The sequence below is a fragment of the Macrobrachium nipponense genome, chromosome 47 (assembly GCF_015104395.2).
Source record: "Macrobrachium nipponense isolate FS-2020 chromosome 47, ASM1510439v2, whole genome shotgun sequence".
NCBI classification, from domain to species: Eukaryota; Metazoa; Arthropoda; class Malacostraca; order Decapoda; family Palaemonidae; genus Macrobrachium; species Macrobrachium nipponense.
Window position 1 is genome coordinate 7655449 of NC_087222.1, and position 10324 is coordinate 7665772.

General features: G+C 32.8%; 1 long non-coding RNA gene across 3 annotated transcripts in view; it reads left to right on the plus strand.

Annotated features, from left to right (window-relative positions):
• LOC135204690 (uncharacterized) overlaps positions 1-8833 on the plus strand; it is a 29841-nt gene extending 21008 nt beyond the window's left edge. For all 3 annotated transcript variants that reach the window (XR_010312293.1, XR_010312294.1, XR_010312292.1), the window contains exons 4-8: positions 1342-1449; positions 2023-2104; positions 5970-6077; positions 6661-6742; positions 8811-8833. This is a non-coding gene — a long non-coding RNA (uncharacterized LOC135204690). The remainder of the gene's footprint in view (positions 1-1341; positions 1450-2022; positions 2105-5969; positions 6078-6660; positions 6743-8810) is intronic.
• The last annotated feature ends 1491 nt before the right edge of the window (positions 8834-10324 follow it).

Here is a 10324-nt window from a genome sequence, read left to right on the forward strand (position 1 = left end):
AGATGTGTATGTGGTGATTAGCGTATCACAAAGAATGTGTGTATCTTGGTGAAGGAAGCAAAAAGAATATTTCTGTTGCTATTGAAATGAACTGTGTAAATTGTCATGGTCGCAAATATCAAACAGATGGTCATATACTGAACTCAAAAGAATGCAAAACCTTACATTATGTAATGAAGAAGATTGCTGATTATACAGATCATGGCAATGATTGCTAATAGAAAATTAAAATGAGTTTATGAATATCCAATCGGTAGGAAATCAAACACTTCAGATTGGAGACTAGCTAACTGAAAATTTTATGGCAATTTTTGCCATTGGTGAGACATGGCTGAAAGACGATGAAACTGCCAAGATTGCTGATATGATCCCACCTGCGCATAACTTCCTCCACTTCCCGAGGGAAGGTTGAGTTTGGTCGACTGCTTGACTGGACTGATAAAATGTCTCCTGCTAGTGTTTTTATCTGCGTTGATCCAACCAGTGATTGTGTCAGTGTTTAATGATATGGAAAATCAAACGTGTGGAATTTTTAATGATATGGAAAATCAAACGTGTGGAATTTTTAATGATATGGAAAATCAAACGTAAGTGTGGAATTTACAATGTGATCAAATACATCTGATGAATAAACAGAATTTTATAATGGTGGTCCTGCTACGAGCACTATGAGGATAGTCAAATATTTTTTAATCTTCCTAGGCTAAATAATTTGAAGATAGTTAAAACTGATTACTTCATTAATTAGGTTTTATTTATACAGCAAATCCTGAAATTATAGAAAACTTAGAGGCAATGGGTTAATAATTTGTGTACAAACTTAATAATATCTGATTGTATGTGTAGTGTTTGAGGCTATGCAGTACTGGTGTTTTTTAATTTAGTGCAATAGTTCAAGTTGTTTAGCACCAATCGAGTTACAGATGCTAATGTAGATTTTGTTTTTTTTGAACTGTTGAAATTTTTGGTATGGTTTTCTTCAACATTTTAATTAGACAGGTTAATGGCTGAGGAAGGAAGGGGCTTTCAGGTACTTAGTGTTTGTGGGCAGCTTCTTCAACAAATGTTTTTGTTTCTGGTCAGATTTCGAACTTTGTGAACTCCTTGTAAAGAATAAGACTGCAGTAAAATACAAATATAATTATTTTATCAAATGAGTTATTTTTGAGCTAATTCTCTGAAGTGTTAACCTTTAATAGTCGGTAAACTTAGTTTTGATAATTGGATAATCAATTTCATAATTTGTCATATTTTTGTTTAATGAAAATAGAACTCTTTATATATATTTTAAATAGAAATAATGTATCAGAGCACCAAAATTAATATTTTCTTTTGTTTCAGGATGATATACTGGATCATCTCTGCTGCTCAGAAGAAACAAACTGCTTGTCTATGCAGGTTGCGGTGTATTACAAATGTTTGTGAAAAAAGTGGTCTGTAGATATTTAGGTGAGGATACCATGAAAAGCCTTCCCTTTTTCCTTTAGTGTTTTTGTCTTTTTTTACTAGGATGCCTCTAATGTATTGCACTTCTGGAGAACTTTGCCCAGATTGTACTTGTGTATGTAAGTGGATGATAAATGATTCCTATTCTGAAGAATTAGGGGCACGTACTGTCCTCTGTGAATTGGGTATTTGATTTTTGTTGGAAGTTTCACAAACACATTTGTGTTCAGTCGGAATTCACCCATGGTCAACTCCTTTAAGAATGAATAGGTTGGTTAAAAATTGAAACCAATATGGCAGCAGTAAATTATAAATATTTCTTCAAAATAAGGTGTATTTCGGGAAGCTCATTCTCTCAAGTATTAATCTTTTGTAGTCGGTAAACTTATTGCAATAACATGGTTATTAACTGGTAAGAATCTTTATAATGCTTATTAATTACCATTTTATTAAAATAAAGAACAAATACTTTAATTCATTAAAAAAAATAAAGTGATGTTCCAATGCCAAAAGCCTGCTTTAATGGACACCTGGAGAGATAACTAATTATATTATTTTATCTTTGTTCTTAGGCAGGAAACTGTACTGGATCATCTTGACTCTGAAAAATTAAATACAGGGTTGAAGTTCTCGTTGTAGATTTTGACATGGATTGGAGGTTTGTAAAAGAGCTAGTTACAGATTCATTTTACAGATTTATTTTATAAAAGAAAAACTCGTTCTCGTTGAGGCTAAATAGTTAGATTGTCAAAGAAAGTATTTTCTCTTTCAAGGCTAAATAGTTAGCTGATAGTCAAAGAATTTATCTAATCTCTAGGCTGAATAGTTTGGAGATGGTAAAAAAATTAAAGTATATTTAATCTCTTGAGGCTAGATAGTTTTCAGATAGTCAGAAAATTTACGTTATCTCTCGAGGATAAATAATTTACAGATAATGGAGGATTTAGGCATTCGATGCTAAATAGTTTGTGGATTGTTAGTTTTTTTAATCATTCGACACGAACTAGTTTGCAGATAGTCAGTTTATTTCATCACTTGATGCTAAATATTTTGCAGAGTCAAAACTATTATTCAGGTGAAGTTTCCTTTGTCAAATCCTGGAACTGAAATAATTTGAATCTATAGGTTTATGGTAACGAGGTGAAATATTTGTATACATATATTTTTGTGTTAGTAGTTAAGCAGTGCTGGTGAATAGTGAAATGTACGAAACAGTGATGAAGTGACTACAATAGTATGGCACTAAACAGTGTTTGTGAAGTGAGTGCAGTAAGCAGCACGGGTGAAGTGAGTGCAATAGTACGGCACTAATCAGATTAAGTCATTGTTCCATTTATCCTTCCGATTTCACTCTTTATTCAAAGTTCATTTAATTTAAATTTTCCGGATAGTCATTGATCCATGTATCTTATTCCTGGATTCACTCATTATTCCAGGTTCATATAGTTTAAGTGTCTTATTTCCGAATTGTCATTGTTCCATTTAATTACCTTATTTCCCGTTCCCGATTAATTCAATATTCCAGGTTCATTTAATTTACATAACCTATTTCTAGATAAGCTAGTTTTCAGATTTTTTAATTTACTCAATCTATCGAGGATATCTAGTTTGTAGATAGTAAAAGTATATTTAATCATTTTGGCGCTTAATATTTTAATTGTTCATTTAATCATTTGATGCTAAATAGTTTGAAGATAGTTAATTTAATTATTCAATGCCAAATAGTTTGCAGATATTCGGTTTATTTAATAATTTGATGCTAAATAGTGTACAGATAGTAGAAAGTATTATTTTGGTAAGTTTCTTTTATAGGAAATTATTGAATTGAAATAATTTGAGTCGATGGGTTTATGGTAGACGTAGGTGAAAATGTTCTGTACATATATTTATTTTGTGTTAGTAGTTACATGAACAGTGTTAGTAGTTTAAGAAGCGTGAATACATTATTTTGTCAGTAGTTAAGCAGTGCTGGTGAAGTGAGTGAGGTAGTGCTATTTGTGCTGGAAGTGACTGCAATAGAACAGCACTAAGCAGTGCTCGAATTCAAGCAAATTACGAAAGCAGTGTGTAAGAAAGTGCAAATATGACTTAAGTTCTTCGATTGTCCTTCAATTATTCTTCGATTAGTTCTTCAATTGTTCTTCGATATAGAATTTTTTCATATTTATATATTTTCAGATTAAGTCATTGTTCTATTTAAATAATCTTATTTCTGGATTCACTCTCCACGGTTCCAAGTGTCTTAAATTTATAGATGCACATATAGATTTTGTAATGGTTGAAATTTTAGTGTAAAATTATATTTGTAAGTTAATGGGTGAGGAAGGAAGGGGTTTTCAGTTACTACTTTTGGCTAGCTGCCACTTATAGCTGAAGACTTGAACCAAATCAAACTTACTAACAATGGAACAGGCTCTACGAGCATAAGTCGCCTCTTACTTTACTTCCTACTTTTGAACCCCTTTTACTTTCAAGTAAAGAAACCTGGGGTTGGCATTGGTATGGTGTGGAAACTCTTATCAATGTTGATTCCGGGAGTCCCTTTCTAGGAAGGGTTCGCCCTTACTAGTTAGGGGCTTGCCTCACGGTTTAGGGTTCCGTGACAGTACTGGGGGAGGGGAGGCTTTGACAGGCCGATCCTTCCTTGGCATTGACGTCCCCTACTGTCTCGACGGTCATGGCCTCAACGCGGTGAGACAGTGGCAACATGGATCATCATCATGTATGATCTGTGGCTAACTAGTGACCATAACACCACAGGTTCAAGTCTCGGCTCATGAAATTTTGTATTCAAAGATGCTGCTGTTACAAAATCTAAACTGCACAAATTTCAATCTATTATCGGTCCAGGTGTCTGAATTTAAATGTCTTCTTTTCAGATTTATGAGTCCTGAATTTAAATATCTTATTTTCAGATTTGTAGGAGTCTTTAAGTTTAATATATTTTTTCAGGATGAAGAGCGTAAGTAAGGATCGGGCGTGTTTTCGCTTTACTCAATTTGAAACTGAGAATTGACAGTCTAATTTTTTTTTACTCTGCCCTACCCCCGTTAATGCGGTTAATTTTCGCTTTACTTAATTTGAAACTGAGAATTGACAGTCTAATTTTTTTTTACTCTGCCCTACCCCCATTAATGCGGTTAACCTAGTCACTATGCGTACTAAAATCACTGCGGTGGTGACCTGTCATTCTTGCAATAAGGATGATAATGAAGGAGAATGGTTTAGATGTGTATGTGGTGATTAGCATATCACAGAAAATATATGTATCTAGGTGAAGGAAGCAAAAAGAATATTTCTGTTGCTATAGAAATTACTGTATAAATTGACATGGTTGCAAATATCAGATGGTCATATACTGAACTCAAAAGAATGCAAAACCTTACATTATGTAATGGAAAGTATTGCTAATTATACAGATCATGGCAATGATTGCTAATAGAAAATTAAAATGAGTGTGAATATCCAATCGGTAGGAAATCAAACACTTCAGATTGGAGACTTGCTAACTGAAAATTTTTTGGCCACTTTTGCCATTGGTGAGACATGGCTGAAAGACTATGAAACTGCCAAGATTGCTGATATGATCCCACCTGCGCATAGCTTCCTCCACTTCCCGAGGGAAGGTTGAGTTTGGTCGACTGCTTGACTGGACTGATAAAATGTCTCCTGCTAGTGTTTTTATCTGCGTTGTTCCAACCAGTGATGGTGTCAGTGTTTAATGATATGGAAAATCAAACTAGTGTGGAATTTTTAATGATACGGAAAATCAAACATAAGTGTGGAATTTACAATGTGATCAAATACATCTGATGAATAAACAGAGACTTTTATAATCGTGGTCCTGCTACGAGCACTATGGGATAGTCAAATATTTTTTTAATCTTCCTAGGCTAAATAATTTGAAGATAGTTAAAACTGATTACTTCATTAAATAGGTTTTATTTTTACAGCAAATCCTGAAATTATTGAAAACTTAGAGGCAATGGGTTCATAGTTTGGGTACAAACTTTATAATATCTCATTGTATGTGTAGTGTTTGAGGCTATGTAGTAATGGTGTTTTTTAATTTAGTGCAGTAGTTTAAGTTGGTTAGCACCAATAGAGTTAGATGCTAATGTAGATTTTGTTACTGTTGAAATTTTGGTAGGTTCAACTTTTATTTGTCAGGTTAATGGCTGAGGAAGGAAGGGGCTTTCAGGTACTTAGTGTTTGTGGGCAGCTTCTCCAACAAATGTTTGTTTGTTTCTGGTCAGATTTCAAACTTTGTGAACCCCTTAAAAAGAATAAGACTGCAGTAAAATACAAATATAATTATTTTACCAAATGAGTTATTTTTGAGCTAATTCTCTGAAGTGTTAACCTTTAATAGTCTGTAAACATGGTGTTGTTAATTGGATAATCAATTTCATCATTTGTCATGTTTTTGTCTAATGAAAATAGAACTCTAATGTTTTTTAAAAATTTTTATATAGAAATCCTGTATCAGAGCAGCAAATTAATATTTTTTACTTTTGTTTCAGGATGATATACTGGATCATCTCTGCTGCTCAGAAGAAACAAATTGCTTGTCTATGCAGTGCGGGTGCATTACAAATGTCTGCGAAAAAGTGGCGTCTGTAGATATTTAGGTGAGGATACCATGAAAAGCCTTCCCTTTTTCCTTTAGTGTTTGTCTTTTTTTACTAGGATGCCTCTAATATACGTATTGCACTTCTGGGGAACTTTGTCGTCCCAGATTGTACTTGTGTAAGTGGATGATAAATTATTCCTATTCTGAAGAATTAGGGGCACGTGCTGTCCTCTGTGAATTGGGTATTTGATTTTTGTTGGAAGTTTCACAAACACATTTGTGTTCAGTCGGAATTCACCCATGGTCAACTCCTTTAAGAGTGAAATAGATTGGTTAAAAATTGATACCAATATGCCCAGTAGTAAATTATAAATATATATTTCTTCAAAATAAGGTATATTTCGGGAAGCTCATTCTCTCTAGTATTAATCTTTCGTAGTCGGTAAACTTATTGCAATAACATATTGTTATTAACTGGTAAAGAATCTTTATAATGCTTATTAATTACCATTTCATTAAAATAAAGGTCAAAGATTTTCTTAATTCATTAAATAAAAATAAGTGATGTTCCAATGCCAAAAGCCTGCTTTAATGGACACCTGGAGAGATAACAAATTAAGATTATTTTATCTTTGTTACAGGAAACTGTACTGGATTATCTTGACTCGGAAGACTTAAATACAGGGTTGAAGTTCTCGTTGCAGATTTTGACATGGATTGGAGGTTTGTAGAAGAGCTAGTTACCGATTTATTTTATAAAAGATAAAAGAAAAAACTATTTCATCTCGTTGAGGCTAAATAGTTAGATTGTCAAAGAAAGTATTTTCTCTTTCAAGGCTAAATAGTTAGCTGATAGTCAAAGAATTTATCTACTAAAAAAATTAAAGTATGTTTAATCTCTCGAGGCTAGATTGTTTTCAGATAGTCAGAAAATTTAAGTTATCTCTCGAGATAAGTAATTTACAGATAATGGAGGATTTAATCATTCGATGCTAAATAGTTTGTGGATTGTTAGTTTCTTTAATTATTCGACACAAACTAGTTTGCAGATACTGTAGTCAGTTTATTTCATCACTTGATGCTAAATATTGTGCACAGTCAAAACTATTATTTTGGTAAAGTTTCCTTTGTCAAATCCTGGAACTGAAATAATTTGAATCAATAGGTTTATGGTAAATGAGGTGAAATATTTGTGTACATATATTTTTGTGTTAGTAGTTAAGCAGTGCTGGTGAATAGTGAAATAGTACGAAGCAGTGATGAATTGACTAAAATAGAATGGCACTAAGCCGTGATTGTGAAGTGAGTGCAGTAAGCAGCACGGGTGAAGTGAGTGCAATAGTACGGCACTAATCAGATTAAGTCATTGTTCCATTTATCCTTCCAATTTCACTCTTTATTCAAAGTTCATTTAATTTAAATTTTCCGGATCAAGTCATTGATCCATGTATCTTATTCCTGGATTCACTCATTATTCCAGGTTCATATAGTTTAAGTGTCTTATTTCCGAATTGTCATTATTCCATTTAATTACCTTATTTCCCGTTCCCGATTAATTCAATATTCCAGGTTCATTTAATTTACATAACCTATTTCTAGATAAGCTAGTTTTCAGATTTTTGAATTTACTCAATCTATCGAGGATATCTAATTTGTAGATAGTAAAAGTACATTTAATCATTTTGGCGCTTAATATTTTAATTGTCCATTTAATCATTTGATGCTAAATAGTTTGAAGATAGTTAATTTAATTATTCAATGCCAAATAGTTTGCAGATATTCGGTTTATTTAATAATTTGATGCTAAATAGTGTTCAGATAGTAGAAAGTATTATTTTGGTAAGTTTCTTTTATAGGAAATTATTGAATTGAAATAATTTGAGTCGATGGGTTTATGGTAGACGTAGGTGAAATGTTTCTCTACATATATTATTTTGTGTTAGTAGTTAAATGAACAGTGTTAGTAGTTAAGCGTACATACATTATTTTGTCAGTAGTTAAGCAGTGCTGGTGAAAGTGAGTGCAACAGTGCAAGCAGTGCTGGTGAAGTGAGTGCAATAGTGCAAGCAGTGCTGGTGAAGTGAGTGAGGTAGTGCTATTTGTGCTGGAAGTGACTGCAACAGAACAGCACTAAGCAGTGCTCGTGAATTCAAGCAATATTACGGCACTAAGCAGTGTGGTGAAGAAAGTGCAAATATGACTTAAAGTTCTTCGATTGTTCTTCAATTATTCTTCGATGAGTTCTTAGATTGTTCTTCGATATAGAATTTTTTCATATTTATATATTTTCAGATTAAGTCATTGTTCTATTTAAATATCTTATTTCTGGATTCACTCTCCACGGTTCCACGTGTCTTAAATTTATAGGTGTACATGTAGATTTTGTAACGGTTGAAATTTTAGTGTAAAATTATATTTGTAAGTTAATGGGTGAGGAAGGAAGGGGTTTTCAGTTACTTAGTGTTTGTGGGCAGCTTCTCCAACAAATTTTTGTTTCTGGTCAGATTTCAAACTTGGTGACTCGTTTAAAAAGAAATTATAAGCTCAAATTTATGCAAATATGACTGCAGTAAAATACAAATATAATTATTTTACCAAATGAGTTATATTTTTGAAGTAATTCTCTGAATTGTTAACCTTTAATAGTCGGTGAACTTAGTTTTGTTAATTGGATAATAAATGTCATAATTTGTCATATTTCTTTTTAATGAAAATAGAACTCTAGTATTTTTTAACATTTTAAACCGAAATCCTGTATCAGAGCAGCAAATTAATTTTTCTTTTGTTTCAGGATGATGTACTGGATCATCAATTTTCTGCTCAGAAGAAAAAAAAACAAAACTGCTTGTCTAAAGCAGTGCGGGTTGTATTACAAAATGTTTTGTAGAAAAGTGGTGTCTGTAGATATTTAGGTGAGCATACCATGAAAAGCCTTCCCATTTCCCTTTAGTGTTTTTGTCTATTTTTTACTAGGATGCCTCTAATGGGCAAGTAGACGTAATCTTTGAGAAAATAAAAATTATCTATTTTTGAAGGGAAAACAGATTCTAAGATATAACATATAATTAACCTTAGGAGAAGAAAATATTGATAATGTACGTGAATATGATTTCCTAAAGTTAATAAGATTCCCTTTTGTTTAGTTCTTGTAAACTACAAGTCTCTCTTAATATTACACGAGAAATAGTGAATGTTTGGAACCTAGATTAAGAGCATAATGACATTCCTTTAAAAAAAAAAAAAAAACTACCCTAAAACAGTTTTCCCAACCATTTGTAATTCTTTTGTTCCGATAGTAGTTCCTTGTTATTATAAGTTTTGGTGAAGTAGTGTATGGGAGTCTGCTGGTCTGGAATTAAAAGTGCAGAGATTATATTATTAACATTTGACTGTATTTTAACATTTGACTGTCATTTTGGACAACGCAAATGTGTTAGCGTTATGAAACTTGGATTAAAATTGCTATTAGAAAATCTGTCGAAACATAGATAATCCTCCTATTTCGCTTTGTTTCAAATAAGGGAGGCGACGGGATAACGGTGAAAAAAGTGTTTTATTATTTTCGAATTACCACCATTCTAAATTATCATACGTTGATAAATTTCATTCGGTTTGTCCGAAAGTATTAAAACTAAAGAAAATAGTTATGTTTTTTAATTTTCCTTGTCTACCAAAATGTATTTACAGTTTAATTTCTGCAGCCCCCGCAATAAAAAAAAAGAAAAAAAAGTGTACAAGTTTAAAAGGAAACTTTGATCGCGTTTGACTTTCCTCCATTTTCACCTCAAGCTTTGTTGTCGCTCTCATCTGTGAGAGGTTCGCGACAGTTTCATGCTTTGATATCTGGTAAACAAAATCTATAGCATCTGTAGCGACACGATTTGGTGGGATATAAATCCTAATCTTCTAGGAAAGTGGTGTTAGATGCGTTGTCCATTAACGTGTTCATCATTATTCTTATAATATCACTTAACATGAAAAAGCGGCTGTCAAAGATTACGACCTTAGCCTTTTGTCAACATGGCCTACTGCGTACTTCAGTCCGCAGAAGTCTACAAACTCCGACAAGAACATCTGGCAAATATTACCAAATTTGTAAATGGACAACCGTAATTTACGCAAGGTTACTATGACAATTATTCATGTATTTCATCACTGGTGCGGCATATTTATGCCGTCTGCGCAGTGTGAACATACGCCACACTTCAGTTGTTGAGGTAATCTAAAATTTCTAGCCACCTGGGATTCTTATTAAACAATGACATGACTGAATACAGTGAACTACGCATTTTACCAAAGGGAGAA